Source organism: Alosa pseudoharengus, unplaced genomic scaffold (assembly GCF_046254945.1).
Source record: "Alosa pseudoharengus isolate Yale_2024_CS ecotype anadromous, Long Island Sound unplaced genomic scaffold, YU_APseudo_1.1 YU_APseudo_1.1_scf_8, whole genome shotgun sequence".
NCBI lineage: Eukaryota > Metazoa > Chordata > Actinopteri > Clupeiformes > Clupeidae > Alosa > Alosa pseudoharengus.
In genome coordinates, this window is record NW_027468870.1 from 35,987,659 (window position 1) to 36,004,403 (window position 16,745).

The 16,745-nt window shown below is 39.6% G+C and overlaps 1 long non-coding RNA gene across 1 annotated transcript; it reads right to left on the minus strand.

Annotated features, from left to right (window-relative positions):
• Window positions 1-755: 755 nt before the first annotated feature.
• Window positions 756-1,421, minus strand: LOC143112410 (uncharacterized). Its single transcript, XR_012984735.1, has 3 exons — window positions 1,374-1,421; window positions 1,167-1,247; window positions 756-1,014 (listed from the first exon to the last, which is right to left on the minus strand). It is a non-coding gene; the product is annotated as an uncharacterized LOC143112410 (long non-coding RNA).
• Between the last annotated feature and the right edge of the window lie 15,324 nt (window positions 1,422-16,745).

A 16,745-nucleotide genomic window follows, 5' to 3' on the forward strand; every position in this document is an offset into this window, starting at 1 on the left:
ATATGTTACTGTATCTTTCAGAGGTCACCTCTTCCACGGGTATTATACCCACCCACATGTGGCACAGCTACAGCACTTCACTCTGGGGGCATGTTCGTGAGCCCCCATGTACATGCCCCCAGAGTGTAGCACTGTAGCTGGTGGCTGTAGCAACTCCAGCTAGGTAAAACCGATTGTTTTCGTTTTTTCGTACCCACAGTACTCGTGACCTCAAGAAATGAAGATCTATGTGAAAAATCGGCGGATTCCTCCATTAAGAGATTGATGTGTAAGACAAATATATTATGTTCATAGGAAAAAGGATGTTTCTTTGGTTATTGCAGCATTCAATCATTATTTCAGTAAAAAGCTGTTGACGAAGCATGTGAAACACACTCCGGGTACAGACGGTGCAGACTGGATCAAGAGCTTCTCAAACTCTCACCATAGATATTGTGTGAAAGTACCTCCTACACTCTAAATTTAAATGGATTAGGCCTCCAATGCCAACAGGTCTGGCAACCTTTTGTTGTTCTGTATGATAATTATACAGTATCTCCTCCTTGCCTGGGATGGTTCTCAGTGGCCTACCCCCATGCCCATTACACGGTTGGTTGGTATTATTCACCTCAGTTTGCTTCCTGGCCCTGAGTGAGGCCACAGCTTGGACCCTTTGTTTGTTATTTTGATAAGATCACCGTATGGGAGATTATGCGGAATCTGATGTTCTCAGAGACAGGGTATTCTGTAGATTCTTACAAATGACACAAGCAAAATTCAAAATTAATCAGATTTATTTGGAGGATGATGCATGTTTTGATACCAAACTTGTTTAGACGTTTGTGATTGTACTTTTAGGGAAATAAAGTGCAAAACTCCTTTCTTTGCAGAAATGTTGGCTTATGTACAGTTCCACCAATCCACCATCTTCTAGATTCCTCATGCATTTAACCACTACCAAGAGCAGCAAACGCCGCATCCTCCATTTTGGCAGCAGAATCGGCAGTCCATTGAACGCTTCGCCCTCAGACGAGGCTGTTACAAGCAAACAGAAATAATCATTTTAAATTAAAAACAATAATGTAAACAATAATTTAAGAAACAAACAATAATTTAATAATTAAAAAAAGAAAAATAAATCTCATGACTAAAAGTTTGAGGGAAAATGCAGGGAATGGATGACTTACCAACTCACTCTCCTCAGCTTTGTAAACCATCACTTCATCTCTCTGCAGACCTACATCACCAGCCTCCTCTGGCATGCCACTCTGCATTGAGATAATTGTAAGAGCACAAACAGTAAGACACAGCAACAGCAGTTACAGTAGGCCCAATACTGTCACTTCTCTTTTTGACGTGTGCAGGAGTTTGTCTATTAGCCTGTCTGGGCTCACCTCAGTCTCCTGTGCAGAAGTGCTGTGGAGGTTGCAGATGCTGAAGATCGATCACAGCAATCGCCAAGGGCAGAAACTTCATTTTCAGGCTGGTTTTCAGGAGGATGGCAGCACAAGCCTATTTGGGTGATTTCTCTTCTCTCTGGTAAGCTGTTCCACTTATGTGACTTCTGAGATACAAGTGGGGTGCACTTATTATGAAAGTGTAAATATTGCTTCATACCTGGTGAAGCGAGCCAGGCTGTTCCCATTTTCTCTAGTTTTGGAATTTCCACATTGCTAATGTGGACAACTACTGTGATGATGCAACTCCCCTATACCAGGAAAGAGACCCCTACAATTAGGTGTCCACTCCTACTATCAAAAAGAGTCTTGGAGCCAAATTCTTACATTACTTGACAATGATTTAAAAGTTACATATTCAGATGAGGAGGTAGGTAACACTCATTTTCAGACATCTTGTGCATGGCACAACACAAAGCACAAAATCAAGACCACAGTGGCTCACATGAGTTTGTTCCAGGTACATTTTCTGCACAAATGGAGCCATCAAAAGAGGATTAAGAACTGGTTGTGCAGGAAGGAGTACAGTAGCACATACACAGCTTTATCAACTGATTGCACAGCACGCACGCTTCATATAAGTATATAATGCTTATCTTCATTTGTGAGCCTCTTTGTTTATTAAGTGAAAATCTTGAGAGTTTGATGGACAGTGGGTAAGTTTGAGCGGTGGGAAATGTTTCTGAAATAACTGTATACATATGTACAGTAAACTGAGTCCAATAAGTCGCATCAACGTTACTTTCTCATGCACAGCCTGTAAATTTGATGTGTCTCATAAATTAAATGATACATCTGTCACTTATTTATCTACTAGGAAGTGTTCGTTTTGTATGAAAATCAGTAAAATGCATGTGTTGAGTGGTGCAACAAAAACAGCAGAGAGCTCATAAAACGACTCTGTATGTACTCATTCAAAGTGACAGATTACCCACAGAAGTGGTTTATGGAATCTCAAATCAGGTTAGAGTATTTCACTGATGTTTGCATGAAACTTAGGCATCTACTGTTCACAGACTAACACAAACCTTCTGACTCCCACTTTAAACCAGTGGTGTTTACTGGACAAACTAGAGAAATCATCCAGAATGTTTTAATCTATGATTGCTTTTTTTACCTCGTGTGTGTGTGTGTGTGTGTGTGTGTGTGTGTGTGTGTGTGTGCACACGCGTTAATTTCTTGTTAACAGAAGATGGTGTCAGCAGGGCTAGATATATGGAGATCTATAGATCTATCACTCTCAATGAGGTTTGCCACTTCTTCTGCCAGAAAACTGCATCAGTGGAAAACATTCCACATGGCCATGAATAAGAAATAGCAAAACTTTACTCTTTATAAAAACTCTTTCATTTACATGCATAGATTGTGCAGCGGCCACCATATCTTCAAAATATCCTTGAAACATACAGCTGATTTGAAATGTCTTTCTTCATAATTTTTATGCTAATGTTTTCAAATCAAATGTATATGAAAACATATTGTGAGGAATGCTTTCAAGTTCATATACTGTATTATAATGTTGTCATAACAAAAACTGTTAAAATATACCCCAATAATAAAGAGTGGGTCTCTCATGAAATGGAAAAAGTGCCTCCGTGAGAAAAGGGATGTTTTTGCACAGGGAAACACTACACTTTTCAAAGAAAAAAGACGGGAATTGAGAGGGATTATCAAAAAATCCAGGCAATAAAATGGAGGTCAGTTTGTTAGAGGGGATGCTCGTAAAGCATGGAATAGTCTTAATGTTATGATGGGTAGAGAGACCAAGAAGCAACACTCAATCAGTAATACTACTTCATTTGTAAATGAACTCAATCAGTTTTATAGCAGGTTTGATAAAAACACACATGGGGTCAGCTCTGATCAAGTTTGTAGCTCTGTCTGGCATACCGTCACTCTCACTGAACAGGAGATAGCTGGCTGTCTTGCCAGGATTAACCCTTTCAAAGCACCGGGAAACAGTCACAGTGCCTAAAAAGTCCCTCCCTGTCTTACTCAATGACTACAGACCAATTGCTCTCACCAGCAATTGGTCTGTAGTCATTGGGTAGTACTGGGTCGTCTAGCAAACTCCCATCTGCTAGACAATCTTTAGTTTGCGTATAAGGCACAAAAAGGTACTGAGGAGGCCACTCTAACTCTCCTTCACATGGTTAGCAAGCACATCCAACACCCTGAGGCCTACGCTAGAATCTTATTTATTGATTTCAGCTCAGCTTTTAATACGGTCAAGACTGACATTCTTTTAAAACGACTAACAAAACTGGACACATCCACCGCCTTGTGTTCTGGTGTGAGGAAAGTGCTCTTGTCCTAAACCCCACAAAGACCAAGGAACTTGTGGTCAATACTAGGGGTGGATAACCTACATGTCAGCCAGTTACAATTGGGGGCCAACACGTTGATGTTGTCTGCAGTTTTAAATATCTATAGGTACTATCCTAGATCATAATCTAAATTTTACTGAACATGTAGATCATATTTTTAAAAGGGCAACCCAAAGATTGTTTCTTTTAAGGAAACTTAACAGTTTTGATGTTAGCAGAGAGGTCCTGAGGATGGTCTACACCAGTCTGCTGGAAAGGGTCATCTCATACATCACATGCTGGTATGGGAATCTAGGGGCTAGGAGCAAAAGTAAACTCACAAAAATTATAAATATAGCCAGTAAAATCATACTGAAACCCCAGAGGTAGCTGGTGGAACTGTACACAACACACACTAAGAGGAAAGCCCTACAGATAGTCCAGGATCCTTTACATCCACTACATCACACTTTTGAAAGACTCCCTTCAGGAAGAAGATATAGAGTACCTACATCAAGCAGAAACATTTTTAAGAAATCTTTTGTACCATCATGTATTAATTTGCTAAAACAATATAATTTATGAGTTTTATGATTAACTGATTAACTTATATTATTCACTGCTTTATACTGACATCAACCTCTTTTGCACATTTCCATGTCTCCATATGTTGTACCTGCTGTGTAGTCTTGTTTGTGCTTGCTATATGTTGTATCTGCTGTATAGTCTTTGTGTGTGTTTGCATTATGTTGTTATTGTTGTACCTGCTGTGTAGTCTTTGTTTGTGTCTGCTTTATGTTGTACCTGTTGTGTAGTCTTGCTTGTGTGTGTTACATGTTTGTGGGGCCAAAGACGAATTTCCACAGTAGTGGACAAGAAAGACCTCTAATCTAATCTAATTCATTCATGAGTGATAAGCTACCACTGACTGGAGTAATACTTTATCGAGTTTACTGTAATTTTCACAATCAAGCTCAAATGATAGTAGAGTGTTTAGAGGTTGAAGCAGGACAGGTTGTTCCCGTCCTCACTAGCTTTGGGTTTTCCAATTTCCTAACATGATCAAATAGTACTGTATGTGATGACGCAACTCCCCTGTACCAGGAAAGAGACCCGCACAATGAAGTCTCCACTCCTACTGTCGCAAATAATTGTGGAGACAAATTCTTACATTATTTGATAATGGCTTAAAAAGTTAATACAGCACTAAATTCAGATAAGGAGGTAGCCAAATCACATATTTGTGTAGCTTGTTGTTCGTGGCACAAAACTCATTAAAAAATGATCTGCTGCTGTCGGGACCACACTGGCTCAACACTGGTACAACTTTGTCCCGCAAACAGAGCCATCAAAATAGCATCAAGAGTCCAATAAGTCACATCAACGTTTTTTACGTTTTTCAACGTCTTTCTCTAGCCTGTTTAGCAAGCAGACCTTCTCAATTGGAATTGAGAGTGGGTCTGGGAAGGTTCATTGACTTACATCTTCCAGCAGGGGCGTAACTAGCAGTGAAATTAAAATTGGTGCATTAAAATCTTACTAAACGTTTCGGAAGTGCGGCAATCTTGTAAAGAAAGATTTTAAATGCAGTTGTTTACTGAATTAATAAGAAATACATGTCCATGCCAGATTAGCGATTGTATTTGTGTGCCCGTGTTTCAGGGACATTGGAAATGGGCTTCAATGTCCTCTTGTCCAGACAGTCTCAAATTTGCCAAAGGTTCGTAGGGCTATTTGATGCGTCCCTCATACATTTAATGATAAATATATCACTTATTCAAAGTGACAGGTTTCTCACAATAGTGTTTGATGGGGTCCAAAATCAGGTTAGAATATTTCACTGATGTTTGCATAAAACTTAAGAATCTACTTTTCACAGAATAACACAAACCTTCTGACTCCCACTTTAAACCAGTGGTGTTTACTGGACAAACTAGAGAAATCATCCAGAATGTTTTAATCTGTGATTGCTTTTTTTACCTTGTGTGCGTGTGTGTGTGTGTGTGTGTGTTTGTGTGTGTGTGTGTGTCTGTGTGTGTGTGTGTGTCTGTGTGTGTGTCTGTGGTGTTCTAAGATCTATGGAGGGGCACTCTTGATGGGGTTTGCCACCCCATCGGCCAAAAAAATGTGTCAGTTAAGACTGGTGCAAAACAAAGAAAAGTTCCACATGGTCATGAAGAAGAAATGACAAAACTTTGCTCTTTATAGAAAGTCCTTCATTCACATGCAGAGATCATGCAGCAGCAGGCTATATAGTCAGGCCTTGAAACATAGCTGAATCAAAATGCCTTTCCTCATAATGTGATTTTGCATCCTAAAGATTTCAGATAGGAGTGAAAACATGTTATGAGGAATACTTTTAAGTTCATATACTGTATGTATTTATGAGTCATAGGCTACGACTATAGGCTGTTTTATATGTTACTGTATCTTTCAGAGGTCACCTCTTCCACGGGTATTATACCCACCCACATGTGGCACAGCTACAGCACTTCACTCTGGGGGCATGTTCGTGAGCCCCCATGTACATGCCCCCAGAGTGTAGCACTGTAGCTGGTGGCTGTAGCAACTCCAGCTAGGTAAAACCGATTGTTTTCGTTTTTTCGTACCCACAGTACTCGTGACCTCAAGAAATGAAGATCTATGTGAAAAATCGGCGGATTCCTCCATTAAGAGATTGATGTGTAAGACAAATATATTATGTTCATAGGAAAAAGGATGTTTCTTTGGTTATTGCAGCATTCAATCATTATTTCAGTAAAAAGCTGTTAACGAAGCATGTGAAACACACTCCGGGTACAGACGGTGCAGACTGGATCAAGAGCTTCTCAAACTCTCACCATAGATATTGTGTGAAAGTACCTCCTACACTCTAAATTTAAATGGATTAGGCCTCCAATGCCAACAGGTCTGGCAACCTTTTGTTGTTCTGTATGATAATTATACAGTATCTCCTCCTTGCCTGGGATGGTTCTCAGTGGCCTACCCCCATGCCCATTACACGGTTGGTTGGTATTATTCACCTCAGTTTGCTTCCTGGCCCTGAGTGAGGCCACAGCTTGGACCCTTTGTTTGTTATTTTGATAAGATCACCGTATGGGAGATTATGCGGAATCTGATGTTCTCAGAGACAGGGTATTCTGTAGATTCTTACAAATGACACAAGCAAAATTCAAAATTAATCAGATTTATTTGGAGGATGATGCATGTTTTGATACCAAACTTGTTTAGACGTTTGTGATTGTACTTTTAGGGAAATAAAGTGCAAAACTCCTTTCTTTGCAGAAATGTTGGCTTATGTACAGTTCCACCAATCCACCATCTTCTAGATTCCTCATGCATTTAACCACTACCAAGAGCAGCAAACGCCGCATCCTCCATTTTGGCAGCAGAATCGGCAGTCCATTGAACGCTTCGCCCTCAGACGAGGCTGTTACAAGCAAACAGAAATAATCATTTTAAATTAAAAACAATAATGTAAACAATAATTTAAGAAACAAACAATCATTTAATAATTAAAAAAAGAAAAATAAATCTCATGACTAAAAGTTTGAGGGAAAATGCAGGGAATGGATGACTTACCAACTCACTCTCCTCAGCTTTGTAAACCATCACTTCATCTCTCTGCAGACCTACATCACCAGCCTCCTCTGGCATGCCACTCTGCATTGAGATAATTGTAAGAGCACAAACAGTAAGACACAGCAACAGCAGTTACAGTAGGCCCAATACTGTCACTTCTCTTTTTGACGTGTGCAGGAGTTTGTCTATTAGCCTGTCTGGGCTCACCTCAGTCTCCTGTGCAGAAGTGCTGTGGAGGTTGCAGATGCTGAAGATCACAGCAATCGCCAAGGGCAGAAACTTCATTTTCAGGCTGGTTTTCAGGAGGATGGCAGCACAAGCCTATTTGGGTGATTTCTCTTCTCTCTGGTAAGCTGTTCCACTTATGTGACTTCTGAGATACAAGTGGGGTGCACTTATACTAACTTATGAAAGTGTAAATATTGCTTCATACCTGGTGAAGCGAGCCAGGCTGTTCCCATTTTCTCTAGTTTTGGAATTTCCACATTGCTAATGTGGACAACTACTGTGATGATGCAACTCCCCTATACCAGGAAAGAGACCCCTACAATTAGGTGTCCACTCCTACTATCAAAAAGAGTCTTGGAGCCAAATTCTTACATTACTTGACAATGATTTAAAAGTTACATATTCAGATGAGGAGGTAGGTAACACTCATTTTCAGACATCTTGTGCATGGCACAACACAAAGCACAAAATCAAGACCACAGTGGCTCACATGAGTTTGTTCCAGGTACATTTTCTGCACAAATGGAGCCATCAAAAGAGGATTAAGAACTGGTTGTGCAGGAAGGAGTACAGTAGCACATACACAGCTTTATCAACTGATTGCACAGCACGCACGCTTCATATAAGTATATAATGCTTATCTTCATTTGTGAGCCTCTTTGTTTATTAAGTGAAAATCTTGAGAGTTTGATGGACAGTGGGTAAGTTTGAGCGGTGGGAAATGTTTCTGAAATAACTGTATACATATGTACAGTAAACTGAGTCCAATAAGTCGCATCAACGTTACTTTCTCATGCACAGCCTGTAAATTTGATGTGTCTCATAAATTAAATGATACATCTGTCACTTATTTATCTACTAGGAAGTGTTCGTTTTGTATGAAAATCAGTAAAATGCATGTGTTGAGTGGTGCAACAAAAACAGCAGAGAGCTCATACATTAAAACGACTCTGTATGTACTCATTCAAAGTGACAGATTACCCACAGAAGTGGTTTATGGAATCTCAAATCAGGTTAGAGTATTTCACTGATGTTTGCATGAAACTTAGGCATCTACTGTTCACAGACTAACACAAACCTTCTGACTCCCACTTTAAACCAGTGGTGTTTACTGGACAAACTAGAGAAATCATCCAGAATGTTTTAATCTATGATTGCTTTTTTTACCTCGTGTGTGTGTGTGTGTGTGTGTGTGTGTGTGTGTGTGTGTGTGCACACGCGTTAATTTCTTGTTAACAGAAGATGGTGTCAGCAGGGCTAGATATATGGAGATCTATAGATCTATCACTCTCAATGAGGTTTGCCACTTCTTCTGCCAGAAAACTGCATCAGTGGAAAACATTCCACATGGCCATGAATAAGAAATAGCAAAACTTTACTCTTTATAAAAACTCTTTCATTTACATGCATAGATTGTGCAGCGGCCACCATATCTTCAAAATATCCTTGAAACATACAGCTGATTTGAAATGTATTTCTTCATAATTTTTATGCTAATGTTTTCAAATCAAATGTATATGAAAACATATTGTGAGGAATGCTTTCAAGTTCATATACTGTATTATAATGTTGTCATAACAAAAACTGTTAAAATATACCCCAATAATAAAGAGTGGGTCTCTCATGAAATGGAAAAAGTGCCTCCGTGAGAAAAGGGATGTTTTTGCACAGGGAAACACTACACTTTTCAAAGAAAAAAGACGGGAATTGAGAGGGATTATCAAAAAATCCAGGCAATAAAATGGAGGTCAGTTTGTTAGAGGGGATGCTCGTAAAGCATGGAATAGTCTTAATGTTATGATGGGTAGAGAGACCAAGAAGCAACACTCAATCAGTAATACTACTTCATTTGTAAATGAACTCAATCAGTTTTATAGCAGGTTTGATAAAAACACACATGGGGTCAGCTCTGATCAAGTTTGTAGCTCTGTCTGGCATACCGTCACTCTCACTGAACAGGAGATAGCTGGCTGTCTTGCCAGGATTAACCCTTTCAAAGCACCGGGAAACAGTCACAGTGCCTAAAAAGTCCCTCCCTGTCTTACTCAATGACTACAGACCAATTGCTCTCACCAGCAATTGGTCTGTAGTCATTGGGTAGTACTGGGTCGTCTAGCAAACTCCCATCTGCTAGACAATCTTTAGTTTGCGTATAAGGCACAAAAAGGTACTGAGGAGGCCACTCTAACTCTCCTTCACATGGTTAGCAAGCACATCCAACACCCTGAGGCCTACGCTAGAATCTTATTTATTGATTTCAGCTCAGCTTTTAATACGGTCAAGACTGACATTCTTTTAAAACGACTAACAAAACTGGACACATCCACCGCCTTGTGTTCTGGTGTGAGGAAAGTGCTCTTGTCCTAAACCCCACAAAGACCAAGGAACTTGTGGTCAATACTAGGGGTGGATAACCTACATGTCAGCCAGTTACAATTGGGGGCCAACACGTTGATGTTGTCTGCAGTTTTAAATATCTATAGGTACTATCCTAGATCATAATCTAAATTTTACTGAACATGTAGATCATATTTTTAAAAGGGCAACCCAAAGATTGTTTCTTTTAAGGAAACTTAACAGTTTTGATGTTAGCAGAGAGGTCCTGAGGATGGTCTACACCAGTCTGCTGGAAAGGGTCATCTCATACATCACATGCTGGTATGGGAATCTAGGGGCTAGGAGCAAAAGTAAACTCACAAAAATTATAAATATAGCCAGTAAAATCATACTGAAACCCCAGAGGTAGCTGGTGGAACTGTACACAACACACACTAAGAGGAAAGCCCTACAGATAGTCCAGGATCCTTTACATCCACTACATCACACTTTTGAAAGACTCCCTTCAGGAAGAAGATATAGAGTACCTACATCAAGCAGAAACATTTTTAAGAAATCTTTTGTACCATCATGTATTAATTTGCTAAAACAATATAATTTATGAGTTTTATGATTAACTGATTAACTTATATTATTCACTGCTTTATACTGACATCAACCTCTTTTGCACATTTCCATGTCTCCATATGTTGTACCTGCTGTGTAGTCTTGTTTGTGCTTGCTATATGTTGTATCTGCTGTTCAGTCTTTGTGTGTGTTTGCATTATGTTGTTATTGTTGTACCTGCTGTGTAGTCTTTGTTTGTGTCTGCTTTATGTTGTACCTGTTGTGTAGTCTTGCTTGTGTGTGTTACATGTTTGTGGGGCCAAAGACGAATTTCCACAGTAGTGGACAAGAAAGACCTCTAATCTAATCTAATTCATTCATGAGTGATAAGCTACCACTGACTGGAGTAATACTTTATCGAGTTTACTGTAATTTTCACAATCAAGCTCAAATGATAGTAGAGTGTTTAGAGGTTGAAGCAGGACAGGTTGTTCCCGTCCTCACTAGCTTTGGGTTTTCCAATTTCCTAACATGATCAAATAGTACTGTATGTGATGACGCAACTCCCCTGTACCAGGAAAGAGACCCGCACAATGAAGTCTCCACTCCTACTGTCGCAAATAATTGTGGAGACAAATTCTTACATTATTTGATAATGGCTTAAAAAGTTAATACAGCACTAAATTCAGATAAGGAGGTAGCCAAATCACATATTTGTGTAGCTTGTTGTTCGTGGCACAAAACTCATTAAAAAATGATCTGCTGCTGTCGGGACCACACTGGCTCAACACTGGTACAACTTTGTCCCGCAAACAGAGCCATCAAAATAGCATCAAGAGTCCAATAAGTCACATCAACGTTTTTTACGTTTTTCAACGTCTTTCTCTAGCCTGTTTAGCAAGCAGACCTTCTCAATTGGAATTGAGAGTGGGTCTGGGAAGGTTCATTGACTTACATCTTCCAGCAGGGGCGTAACTAGCAGTGAAATTAAACTTAAATTGGTGCATTAAAATCTTACTAAACGTTTCGGAAGTGCGGCAATCTTGTAAAGAAAGATTTTAAATGCAGTTGTTTACTGAATTAATAAGAAATACATGTCCATGCCAGATTAGCGATTGTATTTGTGTGCCCGTGTTTCAGGGACATTGGAAATGGGCTTCAATGTCCTCTTGTCCAGACAGTCTCAAATTTGCCAAAGGTTCGTAGGGCTATTTGATGCGTCCCTCATACATTTAATGATAAATATATCACTTATTCAAAGTGACAGGTTTCTCACAATAGTGTTTGATGGGGTCCAAAATCAGGTTAGAATATTTCACTGATGTTTGCATAAAACTTAAGAATCTACTTTTCACAGAATAACACAAACCTTCTGACTCTCACTTTAAACCAGTGGTGTTTACTGGACAAACTAGAGAAATCATCCAGAATGTTTTAATCTGTGATTGCTTTTTTTACCTTGTGTGCGTGTGTGTGTGTGTGTGTGTGTTTGTGTGTGTGTGTGTGTCTGTGTGTGTGTGTGTGTGTGTGTGTGTGTCTGTGTGTGTGTCTGTGGTGTTCTAAGATCTATGGAGGGGCACTCTTGATGGGGTTTGCCACCCCATCGGCCAAAAAAATGTGTCAGTTAAGACTGGTGCAAAACAAAGAAAAGTTCCACATGGTCATGAAGAAGAAATGACAAAACTTTGCTCTTTATAGAAAGTCCTTCATTCACATGCAGAGATCATGCAGCAGCAGGCTATATAGTCAGGCCTTGAAACATAGCTGAATCAAAATGCCTTTCCTCATAATGTGATTTTGCATCCTAAAGATTTCAGATAGGAGTGAAAACATGTTATGAGGAATACTTTTAAGTTCATATACTGTATGTATTTATGAGTCATAGGCTACGACTATAGGCTGTTTTATATGTTACTGTATCTTTCAGAGGTCACCTCTTCCACGGGTATTATACCCACCCACATGTGGCACAGCTACAGCACTTCACTCTGGGGGCATGTTCGTGAGCCCCCATGTACATGCCCCCAGAGTGTAGCACTGTAGCTGGTGGCTGTAGCAACTCCAGCTAGGTAAAACCGATTGTTTTCGTTTTTTCGTACCCACAGTACTCGTGACCTCAAGAAATGAAGATCTATGTGAAAAATCGGCGGATTCCTCCATTAAGAGATTGATGTGTAAGACAAATATATTATGTTCATAGGAAAAAGGATGTTTCTTTGGTTATTGCAGCATTCAATCATTATTTCAGTAAAAAGCTGTTAACGAAGCATGTGAAACACACTCCGGGTACAGACGGTGCAGACTGGATCAAGAGCTTCTCAAACTCTCACCATAGATATTGTGTGAAAGTACCTCCTACACTCTAAATTTAAATGGATTAGGCCTCCAATGCCAACAGGTCTGGCAACCTTTTGTTGTTCTGTATGATAATTATACAGTATCTCCTCCTTGCCTGGGATGGTTCTCAGTGGCCTACCCCCATGCCCATTACACGGTTGGTTGGTATTATTCACCTCAGTTTGCTTCCTGGCCCTGAGTGAGGCCACAGCTTGGACCCTTTGTTTGTTATTTTGATAAGATCACCGTATGGGAGATTATGCGGAATCTGATGTTCTCAGAGACAGGGTATTCTGTAGATTCTTACAAATGACACAAGCAAAATTCAAAATTAATCAGATTTATTTGGAGGATGATGCATGTTTTGATACCAAACTTGTTTAGACGTTTGTGATTGTACTTTTAGGGAAATAAAGTGCAAAACTCCTTTCTTTGCAGAAATGTTGGCTTATGTACAGTTCCACCAATCCACCATCTTCTAGATTCCTCATGCATTTAACCACTACCAAGAGCAGCAAACGCCGCATCCTCCATTTTGGCAGCAGAATCGGCAGTCCATTGAACGCTTCGCCCTCAGACGAGGCTGTTACAAGCAAACAGAAATAATCATTTTAAATTAAAAACAATAATGTAAACAATAATTTAAGAAACAAACAATCATTTAATAATTAAAAAAAGAAAAATAAATCTCATGACTAAAAGTTTGAGGGAAAATGCAGGGAATGGATGACTTACCAACTCACTCTCCTCAGCTTTGTAAACCATCACTTCATCTCTCTGCAGACCTACATCACCAGCCTCCTCTGGCATGCCACTCTGCATTGAGATAATTGTAAGAGCACAAACAGTAAGACACAGCAACAGCAGTTACAGTAGGCCCAATACTGTCACTTCTCTTTTTGACGTGTGCAGGAGTTTGTCTATTAGCCTGTCTGGGCTCACCTCAGTCTCCTGTGCAGAAGTGCTGTGGAGGTTGCAGATGCTGAAGATCACAGCAATCGCCAAGGGCAGAAACTTCATTTTCAGGCTGGTTTTCAGGAGGATGGCAGCACAAGCCTATTTGGGTGATTTCTCTTCTCTCTGGTAAGCTGTTCCACTTATGTGACTTCTGAGATACAAGTGGGGTGCACTTATACTAACTTATGAAAGTGTAAATATTGCTTCATACCTGGTGAAGCGAGCCAGGCTGTTCCCATTTTCTCTAGTTTTGGAATTTCCACATTGCTAATGTGGACAACTACTGTGATGATGCAACTCCCCTATACCAGGAAAGAGACCCCTACAATTAGGTGTCCACTCCTACTATCAAAAAGAGTCTTGGAGCCAAATTCTTACATTACTTGACAATGATTTAAAAGTTACATATTCAGATGAGGAGGTAGGTAACACTCATTTTCAGACATCTTGTGCATGGCACAACACAAAGCACAAAATCAAGACCACAGTGGCTCACATGAGTTTGTTCCAGGTACATTTTCTGCACAAATGGAGCCATCAAAAGAGGATTAAGAACTGGTTGTGCAGGAAGGAGTACAGTAGCACATACACAGCTTTATCAACTGATTGCACAGCACGCACGCTTCATATAAGTATATAATGCTTATCTTCATTTGTGAGCCTCTTTGTTTATTAAGTGAAAATCTTGAGAGTTTGATGGACAGTGGGTAAGTTTGAGCGGTGGGAAATGTTTCTGAAATAACTGTATACATATGTACAGTAAACTGAGTCCAATAAGTCGCATCAACGTTACTTTCTCATGCACAGCCTGTAAATTTGATGTGTCTCATAAATTAAATGATACATCTGTCACTTATTTATCTACTAGGAAGTGTTCGTTTTGTATGAAAATCAGTAAAATGCATGTGTTGAGTGGTGCAACAAAAACAGCAGAGAGCTCATACATTAAAACGACTCTGTATGTACTCATTCAAAGTGACAGATTACCCACAGAAGTGGTTTATGGAATCTCAAATCAGGTTAGAGTATTTCACTGATGTTTGCATGAAACTTAGGCATCTACTGTTCACAGACTAACACAAACCTTCTGACTCCCACTTTAAACCAGTGGTGTTTACTGGACAAACTAGAGAAATCATCCAGAATGTTTTAATCTATGATTGCTTTTTTTACCTCGTGTGTGTGTGTGTGTGTGTGTGTGTGTGTGTGTGTGTGTGTGCACACGCGTTAATTTCTTGTTAACAGAAGATGGTGTCAGCAGGGCTAGATATATGGAGATCTATAGATCTATCACTCTCAATGAGGTTTGCCACTTCTTCTGCCAGAAAACTGCATCAGTGGAAAACATTCCACATGGCCATGAATAAGAAATAGCAAAACTTTACTCTTTATAAAAACTCTTTCATTTACATGCATAGATTGTGCAGCGGCCACCATATCTTCAAAATATCCTTGAAACATACAGCTGATTTGAAATGTATTTCTTCATAATTTTTATGCTAATGTTTTCAAATCAAATGTATATGAAAACATATTGTGAGGAATGCTTTCAAGTTCATATACTGTATTATAATGTTGTCATAACAAAAACTGTTAAAATATACCCCAATAATAAAGAGTGGGTCTCTCATGAAATGGAAAAAGTGCCTCCGTGAGAAAAGGGATGTTTTTGCACAGGGAAACACTACACTTTTCAAAGAAAAAAGACGGGAATTGAGAGGGATTATCAAAAAATCCAGGCAATAAAATGGAGGTCAGTTTGTTAGAGGGGATGCTCGTAAAGCATGGAATAGTCTTAATGTTATGATGGGTAGAGAGACCAAGAAGCAACACTCAATCAGTAATACTACTTCATTTGTAAATGAACTCAATCAGTTTTATAGCAGGTTTGATAAAAACACACATGGGGTCAGCTCTGATCAAGTTTGTAGCTCTGTCTGGCATACCGTCACTCTCACTGAACAGGAGATAGCTGGCTGTCTTGCCAGGATTAACCCTTTCAAAGCACCGGGAAACAGTCACAGTGCCTAAAAAGTCCCTCCCTGTCTTACTCAATGACTACAGACCAATTGCTCTCACCAGCAATTGGTCTGTAGTCATTGGGTAGTACTGGGTCGTCTAGCAAACTCCCATCTGCTAGACAATCTTTAGTTTGCGTATAAGGCACAAAAAGGTACTGAGGAGGCCACTCTAACTCTCCTTCACATGGTTAGCAAGCACATCCAACACCCTGAGGCCTACGCTAGAATCTTATTTATTGATTTCAGCTCAGCTTTTAATACGGTCAAGACTGACATTCTTTTAAAACGACTAACAAAACTGGACACATCCACCGCCTTGTGTTCTGGTGTGAGGAAAGTGCTCTTGTCCTAAACCCCACAAAGACCAAGGAACTTGTGGTCAATACTAGGGGTGGATAACCTACATGTCAGCCAGTTACAATTGGGGGCCAACACGTTGATGTTGTCTGCAGTTTTAAATATCTATAGGTACTATCCTAGATCATAATCTAAATTTTACTGAACATGTAGATCATATTTTTAAAAGGGCAACCCAAAGATTGTTTCTTTTAAGGAAACTTAACAGTTTTGATGTTAGCAGAGAGGTCCTGAGGATGGTCTACACCAGTCTGCTGGAAAGGGTCATCTCATACATCACATGCTGGTATGGGAATCTAGGGGCTAGGAGCAAAAGTAAACTCACAAAAATTATAAATATAGCCAGTAAAATCATACTGAAACCCCAGAGGTAGCTGGTGGAACTGTACACAACACACACTAAGAGGAAAGCCCTACAGATAGTCCAGGATCCTTTACATCCACTACATCACACTTTTGAAAGACTCCCTTCAGGAAGAAGATATAGAGTACCTACATCAAGCAGAAACATTTTTAAGAAATCTTTTGTACCATCATGTATTAATTTGCTAAAACAATATAATTTATGAGTTTTATGATTAACTGATTAACTTATATTATTCACTGCTTTATACTGACATCAACCTCTTTTGCACATT